The following is a 9,828-nucleotide window of genomic DNA, read 5'->3' on the forward strand; positions in this document are numbered from 1 at the left end:
GTTGAAGTGGGCCCCCGTGATCCCTGACACATCTTCAGCTGGCCCTGGATATGATGGTTGCTTTATTTGAAGGATTTCCGGCCTCCCCCCATGAGTCTTCCTGCAGTAAGTCCAGTCACCTCCTTGCCCATTGGGTGTCATGTTCATCGCTTAAGTAAGCCCCTTTTCATGAGTTATGACCCTGAAGCAAATCACAAGGTCCAGAACACCTCTAATATACTTCATTGGAATAACTTGTGGCTGCCCAAGTTGTTGCCCCTTAAAGTGCCCTCAAGCTTAGCACATGAGGAGGCCAGCAGTGTGGCGACCGATAAAGCCACTGGTGCAGCCGCTGTCCTATCAGCAGCAATGAATGGCTCTGCACGGAGCAGGCCATTATTATTTTAATTGGCCTTTGCATAGACCAGGGTTATGTCCAGTTAGTTCTCAGCCATTGGTGCTCATGTTGTTGACGGATGAAGGATGAAAAACGGATTCAACATGGTTATCACACACAGAAGTCAGCAACAAACGCGTAACTCAGTGAGCTATCTTACTGACTGCCGGTTTGGTATGTGTTTGCCAAATGTCTACAGAAAGGGAAGGGTTTCCACCTATGAGCTCCGGTCGCGCTTCTTCAGTCACCAAACCGGAGCTCAATAATTACTCCTACTTGGCTGTGCAGTGGAAGAACCTATTAGTAGTCTCCCAATTATTCTGGGCGTTTAGAGAGGACATAAATGAAGCAACATGTATGTATGTATGCCTTCTAATACACTTATGTAACTAAGTAAGCGTTCTTAACAGCGCCACGATGCCCAAGGGCAGTTTGGCGCTTTAAAAATGCAAATAAATAAACTGTCCTGGAATAATGATGCTTAACTATGGAGCCGCCTCTAGCCAAATTCCTCCCTGAAATAAACATATCTGCCCACGAGATGGCGATGCAGGACTGGTCAATATTGCAGAAGACTTTACCATGCCATTGTGCGCTACTGCTCAGCGCCTGGCTCTGAATATTTGCTCTGCGGTGTTATAGGGAAACTGTGCAGTGGATCCCAACTAAGACAAATCCAGATAAGGGTCAGGAGGAGGAGGGGCCCTTCACACTCACGAGGTCGGTAACAGTGAACGTGCCTTGGATGAATGAGTGTTAAATGGCTATAACCAAAAAGTAGAGGAACTGATCTGTCATGAGGCGCTACCTGTTGTAAGGCGCTACCTGTCATGAGGAGCTACCTTTCATGAGGCGCTACCTGCCAAGAAGCGCTACCTGTCATGAGGCGTGTCATGAGGCGCTACCTGTCATGAGGAGCTACCTTTCATGAGGCGCTACCTGCCAAGAAGCGCTCCCTGTCATGAGGCGTGTCATGAGGCGCTACCTGTCATGAGGAGCTACCTTTCATGAGGCGCTACCTGCCAAGAAGCGCTACCTGTCATGAGGCGTGTCATGAGGCGCTACCTGTCATGATATGATATATGATATGATATGATTGTTTATTTATAGTGCCTATACACAGAAGTGTTTCAAAGCGCTTCAAGGAGGGAGGGAACATAGGAAAAATACAGTACATTCAGTTAATGTCCTTGAAGCAAAGCAGAATGTGAAAAAAACTATCATACTAGGCCTGACGACATTTCTGATAGTGCAAGTGCATAGAAACAAGTAAGGCAAGAGTTAATGGAAAAGAGGGAGAAACAAAGCAAGCAGTAACATTACTATGTCTGACGACAATTTACGCAGTGCAGGAGGAATACAAGAGGAGGGTTGGGAGGGGGGGCAGGGATAGAGGGGGTGAGGAGGAACTGCTGAGCAAATTCATCAGATAAATTTAGAAGCAGGGGAGGGGGAATGGAGAACAATGGGTAAGAGGGGGGACAGACAAGCTACTATCATTGGTCAAGGAACAGATGATAGGAGTAAGTGCTAGGAGGGGAAGACCTCGAGGAAGTGTCTGGGTCCCCAGAGGAGGGGGAGATGCAGGCAAGTGAGAGTGGGAAGAAGAAGAGGGTGGGTTTGTGGGACCCAGCACATAGCACAGGGTGGGCACCTCTAGAGCGTGTGTAGGGTCAGCGCAGAGCAGGGGGAGGAAGGTCACGAAGGTCCGGAGGCAGGGGCAAGACGTGGACATGCAAATGGCATTGTCAGGCAGTAACGGGACTATGTCTCGACAGAGGCGGGCACGCTAAGGCATTTAAGGAATGAGATGAGAGAGGGAGGGAGACGCCCAGAGGCGAGGGGAATGGGGCGAAAAAAAAGGAGGGGGGAGAAGTAGAAGGGTCAGAAGAGGTGTACATGGCACAAATTATACAGAAGTAGGAAATCAAGGTAAGTTAAAAACAGTGAATGCAACACAGGAAAATGCATAGATAATGGACCAAAACATTTGCAGTGCGTTTGTTTAGGGGAAGGGTGAAACATGAGTGAGGTACGGGTAAATCCCCCAAAGCAAAGGAGGGCAGATGTGCGGTATAAAAAATTAGTGAACAGACAACTACAAGCAGTATTAACAGTGTTGGGTTACAAGATTCCACTGAGGTGGAATTGGAGACTGTAGATGACCAGCTCATGAAGATGATGGCATGCAAATAAACATGTGCCAAAAAACCGCAACTGATTGTTGTGGCACTGAGGGTTAGGGTCCATGGCAGGTAGAGAGGCCGAAACAAGAGTCAACTGGTGATGGAGGGCAGTGAAAAAGAGTCACGTTGGTGCTGCAAAGTCAAGAGCACTAGGGTGCTGGGATATTCGGAGGATTCAAGAAGGGAAGGTAGACATGGAACAGGAGGGGCAAGCGGAGGTACGGGCACACCTTACCTTTGCGCCGTGACCCTGCATCAAGGTGTTGCACAGAACGCTGGGTGACCAAGAGGGTAGGCTGCAGGCAAAAATCCATAGGCAAGTCCATGGAAAGGACAGGGAAAAGAAAGGAAGGATCCCTTAAGCGCTGCCCTTAAATGCGCGGACCCGGCTTCGCCTCAGGGCTAAGCCGGGTCTCTGCATTTGATGAGGGCAGGGGCCAATCAGGAGGCAGAAAACGGGCACGTGCCTCCACGCACCGAGGACGGTGCAAACAAAGAAGGAAGCTCGACAGTCATCTTGGCATGGCCTCGCCGGCTACTGTAGAGGATGTAGTCACAGCATTCAAGGTCCCACGGTGGACGAGGGGGCCATCCTTCTGGGTGGAGGTCATCCGGTCATGAGGCACTACCTGTCATGAGGCGCTACCTGTCATGGAGCGCTACTTAGCCATAGGACCCAGGTGCTTCTAGCTGGGTGTCCTCAATTTTAAGGAGCATAGAAAATAAAAGCTCCAGTGTATTGTTTGTTGAGCACACAGGACCAGTTCTCCAATTGTCTCCTGCCCTCCCAATTCATGTATATTGTTTAAAGTATTTCGCTTGATATATCCTTTCAGTCCGGATATAGAAAGATGGCTGAGAATAATTATCTCGCATTTGCTGAAGAGCTGGTTGAGGGCATTCTATCTAATCCATCAATGCTGAGTGCTAATTTGGCTGTTCACATCACTCCCAACTCAGATGAATGGAATGAGATGGAAGTCATCAGAAAGAAAATAATTTGTACAGAATTACATGGGGCACTAATGATTGAATATTTAATGGTCTAATTATACACATAGAACCACGGATTTATTTGGACAACTTAGAATTTAGGAAAGATTGGTCATATATAGCCAACAAGTGTACCAGAGACTGGCTGATTCTTATAATCAATACGGCCAAGAAGGTAACTGAACAACTGATGAAAGAACTTAATGACAAAAGTGATGCTATGAAACTAAAGATCTCTCTGGAACTTTACAACGTAAAACTTTTGGCTATGGAAACATCTTTAAAAGTATTTAAAGACTTTAATCTAAACAAGAAGCTGACCAAATTAAAGAAAGACCTGGCAGCATTTTCCCACGAAAAAGTCTACCCGTATGTGGGAGCAGATTACTTCACAGATGAAGCCAAACAGGCTAGACGAGACACGCCTCACAGTTGAGATTTCAAAATATGCAGAGAGGTAATAATAGAAACAGATCGGGCTCCTCATCTGGGTCATCAAACAGCTCGGGAAATCCCAGAGTACGGTTTAACACCAACCAGGCCCTGCCAGCACCCACAAATGCCCCTTTTTTAGGACAACGAGGGGGCAACAAGGGCAACCAGCGATGGCAAGGCCAATCCCCGCGAGTCACTCGCAGCAGAGGACAAGGCCTACAACAGCCAATGTTTCTCTGTGGTCAATTTGTCCACATACACACTCACAAAACCGGAAGAGGAAGTCCTACAAAAAGGCCTCTCATTTGTTCCAACTGCCTATTATGATCCATTCCAAACGAGAATAGAGGTCAGCCAAATTATGAGGAAGATCAGATTGAAACAATTTTTCACCGAAAATACACCAGGCAAACAAGACGCTACAGGCCTTAAGCCACCGCCCCAATTCTATCCCCCACATGGCACTAACACAGTGGAGTCCACGACCTTCGAACAAGCTCTGCTCAAGAGCATCAGTAGAATGGAAGAAAATATTCCGCTTAGACATTCCAACTGCAACAAACAACAATTGGCAGCATTAAAAACCCTCGCTGACAATGAAGCCATTGTCATTAAACCAGCAGATAAGGGGGGAGCCACGGTTGTAATGAACAAATTAGATTATGACAACATGGTTCAGGCACTTCTACAAGATCCCAAGAGTTATTGGAGTCTCCCAGGAAATCCCACCAATCAATTGAAAAATCAAATTCATACCATCATTGAAGAAGCAGATACATAAAGGTATTATCCCACCCCCTGGGAGACCCATAGTATCAGGGATACAGTCTATTCTTGAACCACTTTCACAATTTGTGGATTACTTCATCAAAGATGAAGTACTTACAATGCGAGCATACATAAAGGACTCCACAGCCATGTTGAATCTCCTGGATACCATCACTTTCAATCAAGAAACAGAATGGCTAGTCACCATGGACATAGAGTCGTTGTACACAAAAATACCACAACAAGCCACACTTTCCATGGTTCAACATCTCTTTGAATCGGGCATTGAACTACACAACACACCACTTGGATTGATAATTCAATTAGCAGAAACAGCCTTGACAAGAAATTATTTTATCTGCAATGACATCTTCTACTAACAGATATCTGGGACGGCTATGGGGGCTACATTTGCCCCTAGTCTGGCAAATTTGTTCGTCAATGCCTTTGAATGCGATGCCATCTATCCAGCCTCAAACCCTTTCCTTGACAAAATAAAAGTCTGGAAGAGATATATAGATGACATTTTCATGTTCTTTAAAGGGACACAAGCGGACCTACATGACTTCCATACTTGGTTAAATTTATAAAACCCATTTTTGCAATTCACCTTGGAATTTAGTAAAAAAACTATTCAATTTTTGGACCTCAACATCATGGCAATTGAAGATAAACTGTGCTCAAAAGTACGTAAGAAAGCCACTGACAGGAATTCTCTGCTGACATATTCCAGCTACAATCCGCAAGCCTTGAAAGATAACCTGCCTTTCGGACAATTTCTCCGATATAGAGGAATATGTACACAAACAACAGATTATGAAGAACAAGGCAGGGACTTGAAGAAACAACTGGCGAATAGAGGTTACCCAAAAAGGATCATTGACTCCATGTACAGGAGAGCCCGCAATTTTCCAAGAAGCACGACTCTGTTACAACATCCAAAACCATCTCCTCAGGACAATATTATGCAGTTTTGAGGTATTCACCTATGTTGAATAAGCTTAAAAAGGAAATCAAGCATTTATGGCCGATTCTCAACACAGGACAACATAATTTGGATGTACCGGAATTTGCCATTAAAAGGAGGACCAACATCCGGGACAAATTAGTGAAAACGCTTTGTGAAGACAGAGAAAAACACCCTGCAATGATTTGGCAAAGCACAGTCCCTTTAGGACATTCCCCATGTGGATCTTGTTCCATGTGCCCACAAACAGAGCGCACTAAGGAAATCCACCTTGGGCAACTAACGCCTTGGAAACAATGTCAGCTAACCAATTGTAATACTGCAGGAGTCATTTAATTGATAAAATGTCCTTGCAATTTGAAATACGTGGGCATGACGATGAGACCAATCAAGAAACAGATGATTGAACACCGGTCCTGCCTTAGGACCAAAAAGTTGACAGCTCCTATGGTGAATCATTTTATACCCAAAGGACATAGCCCAGAAGATTTCAAATGGACAATAACTGAGAAAATCAAAATCCCCAAACGAGGTGGTAATTACCACAATATTCTCTTTAGGAGAGAACATAATTGGATATTCAGGTTGAACACACATAGGGCAGGATTGAATGAATTTATCCAATGGAATGAACTAGCTGTCCTTCCATCCTAAGTCCATCCCACCCCATCTCAGTGGCGATAATGTTCAGATCCCTCAGTCCTTAGGACATCAGTGAGCACAAGTATATCATAAGCACATGGGGGGGTTTACAAATTTTTTTTTAGAAAAAACGGTATGATCAGTTATACACATGCCACAGGACTGTTATGAGATTGTGATGTAAATGTTAACATGAGTTTTTGCCAGCCTAGTACTGTTAGAGGGCATTCCGTCCGATAAAAATACTCTGTTAAGAGATTATGATGTAAATGTATACATTGGGGTTGCCTAGTCCTAACACTGCTCTAAGGGGGTTTAGCCTTCATAAACATCACGCATATACAAGTTTGCCTAGTTGCATTAAGGCAGAACTACATAGGAAATAGATGGTGACAATGAGTGCATGGAACCTGTATGGCAACAGTTTAGCAGTACAGCTATCTGGAACAATGGGCTTGGATGGAACATTTGTAAGGGATGGGCTTTCAGCACGGGTGTCAGATGCAATTAGGCCAGTTTCTGGAAGGCGACACAGCAAATACGTTTCCTTTAATTAATACATTTAATTAATAAATAAAATATGAGATGTTGTGTTGCTATACTAACATTATCACATACAGTTCTTGTAGTAGCGCTGTATCAAGGCTGTGGGACACACCTACTCCATCGAGGGGCCCGGTAATACATTTTCTGGTGCACTCATGTTTACATTCCATTCAGTTTAATTTACAGATTTAGTCTGTTAAGGTTATTAGTGTCACCAGTCTCACGCCTTCACTTGAGCCTTCATTGTGCCGCAAGAGAAGCGGCCGCAGTTCGGCATTGTTTCCAATATGAGCCAGGCATACAATTGGTAGCCTGACTCAAGATGGCCGACCATAGGGTCAGCGCCAAGATGGCGACTGTACCATAGAGCTCAGATGATCCCGGCCGCGCGTTTTGTTTCTATAGTTGTGCTGGCCTAACAGAGCCAAGCAGTAGCAGAGTATCTACGCGCGCAGCACCAACTTGTATGTGTAATGCGACTCACCCGCAACCATTTTGGGTAAGCTTTGCTTTCCAGACTAGCTTCCATTTTCTTTTCTTTTCGTTCGGTTGTTCCCCCCGGCAAAAAATTGGGGTTCATTTAACTTTACGGAGGGGGCAGAGCTGTACATACGAAATAGAGTCAGCGTTTAGAATGCAGGCGTTTTTTTGATGCAGGCTCTTTTCTTTCATCTAGGTTTCGCCTAAGAGCCAAGTGCGGCATTTTTCCACCTTAAGGGCACCATCAAGGAGTGCCTGTGTCTTTTTCTTGGAGCTGGTAAGTTTATCCAGCCCTCGCAGCACGCAGAGGAGATATTTTTATTTGTATTCATAAATGGTGGTCCTCAAGAGACCAAGGTACCATCATTTCATTATTTTCTCCTCTCTGTTTATTCTACCCTATATTGCAATAGGAGTTTACAGCCTCCTAACTACCCTGGGCACAGAGAAACAGTGCCACGGCTAACAAAAAAGTGCGGTAAGCCATCCCCCGCACTGAATATTGAACACTTGCACAAATGGGTTATAAGGTTTATGACCTAATACACACTTGCCGGTAAGGCAGGACACATTGGAGCACCCCTGAGCACGTTCCCTCCCCTCCCCTTTCCCTTTTGTTTTATGTAATAACAGGCGTAATTTTGGAAAATAAATAAAACATTTTTTCAAATTCGCTCTATAGCCTGGTATTATCCTTAGATACACATCCCAGCTATTCACGCATGGCAGTAAACACTAGCATGGCAGAAGAAGGGGCTCAGTGATCTAGCCTTTCACTTCTCCTTTCTCTGTTATTTGTTCATAGGAGCAAGAACACACACGAATGGGAGCAAGTAGCTTACCCCCCACACAGGGAGTTAACACCCCTTGGCTATGAGTAATGTCCTGATGAAGATGACCTGAATAAAATATGGTTATGAAACCAGTCAACCTCGATACAGCATGAGCTGGTCTCATGCGTTTTTATGATCTGTGAACAGAACAACTGGTCATAGATTTATTTAATTCAATTTGACCTGTGATACATACCGGGTCTCAAATAGATTCCTGTCTGTACATTTTTTAGATGTTTTAAAAGGACCTTAGAGTTAAGGCCCCTTTGATGTATTGAGTGTTATCAGTACAAGTTGTTAGACTTTTCTAGTGGCTGGCACTACATTGGCCAATAAAGTTATTACACATTGTCGTGCAGATATAGCCCTAAAAAACTCTAAGAACCAGGCATTATCTAATGTAAAATGCCTATTTCTTCTCAAACACTTGGGATTTATTTTTAATTGTATGAATTGTGATTGTATTAATAGGTAGAAGGTTATTTCCATCTTTTTCCTTTTGGCTATTGTTAAGTGGTGGAATGTCCGATGACGGGAATAGCCCACTGAAATACAGAGAAAAATAAATAAATACAAAAACTATTTTACTGCTTCATGTGATAGATGCTATCAGCATACATATTAAATATGTCGAATAGAGTAATTCTTCTACAGACCGTGATTGTGTGTGACAATGGAGCGCTACTTGTCATGAGGCGCTACCTGTCACGAGGCGATACCTAAAAACATGTTTTAATGTTATTCAGAATCAATAGGAGGTGCAGAGGGGGTCCTTACCACCAGTCACATGGCAACCAGCTTCCGGGACACCCTCCTCACAATACTAGGGGAGTGGGTGCAGGAAGGGCAGGAGGGTACAAAAGGCACTTGGCTGCATCTGATCTGAAGGGCTCAGTAATGGATGAAAGCTGAGAAACAAACGTGAAAGTGCAACATGTATCCCCGGTGGAACCCAGTGCAGAAGCCAACATACGGCGCAAAGGAAAAAGGACGACACAGGGGTTCTGAAATGACCTGTCAGTGGGCTTAGAAGACCCCCGACCCCAGTAGATGGACACAGGCTGAGAAGTAGCAAGGGCACCTGCCTGCTCCACTCTAAAAAAAACTTTGCCTCACTTGCCCCTACCTCCCCCCACTGAACCAGCTCCGAAACGATGTCTACACAAACAACGGTGAGGATTTGACACAGAAAAACCTCTTAATCACTTATTACATCATTTTTAGCCCCCAAAAAGATTTTTGGGGGGCATGAAAATAATCAAAACAAAGGTGAGGGTTATACTTTTTTTAAATAAATAAAAGAGGCCGCCAGAGTGAGAACCAACCAAGCAGTGCTGTTATAAAATGGATGGAGAGATCATGAAACACAGAAACACCGACTTTGATGTCATTAATGCCCCCGCCCCCTTAAATAAAAAGACCCGAGTCAACGCCTGAGCCCTGTGTGAAGGAGTCAGGGCTGAGCCTTGAGTGAAGGAGTCAAGGCTGAGCCCTGTGTGAAGGAGTCAAGGCTGAGCCCTGTGTGAAGGAGTCAACGCCTGAGCCCTGTGTGAAGGAGTCAAGGCTGAGCCCTGTGTGAAGGAGTCAAGGCTGAGCCCTGTG

This window comes from Ambystoma mexicanum, chromosome 14 (genome assembly GCF_040938575.1).
Source record: "Ambystoma mexicanum isolate Mex_15411 chromosome 14, UKY_AmexF1_1, whole genome shotgun sequence".
NCBI classification, from domain to species: Eukaryota; Metazoa; Chordata; class Amphibia; order Caudata; family Ambystomatidae; genus Ambystoma; species Ambystoma mexicanum.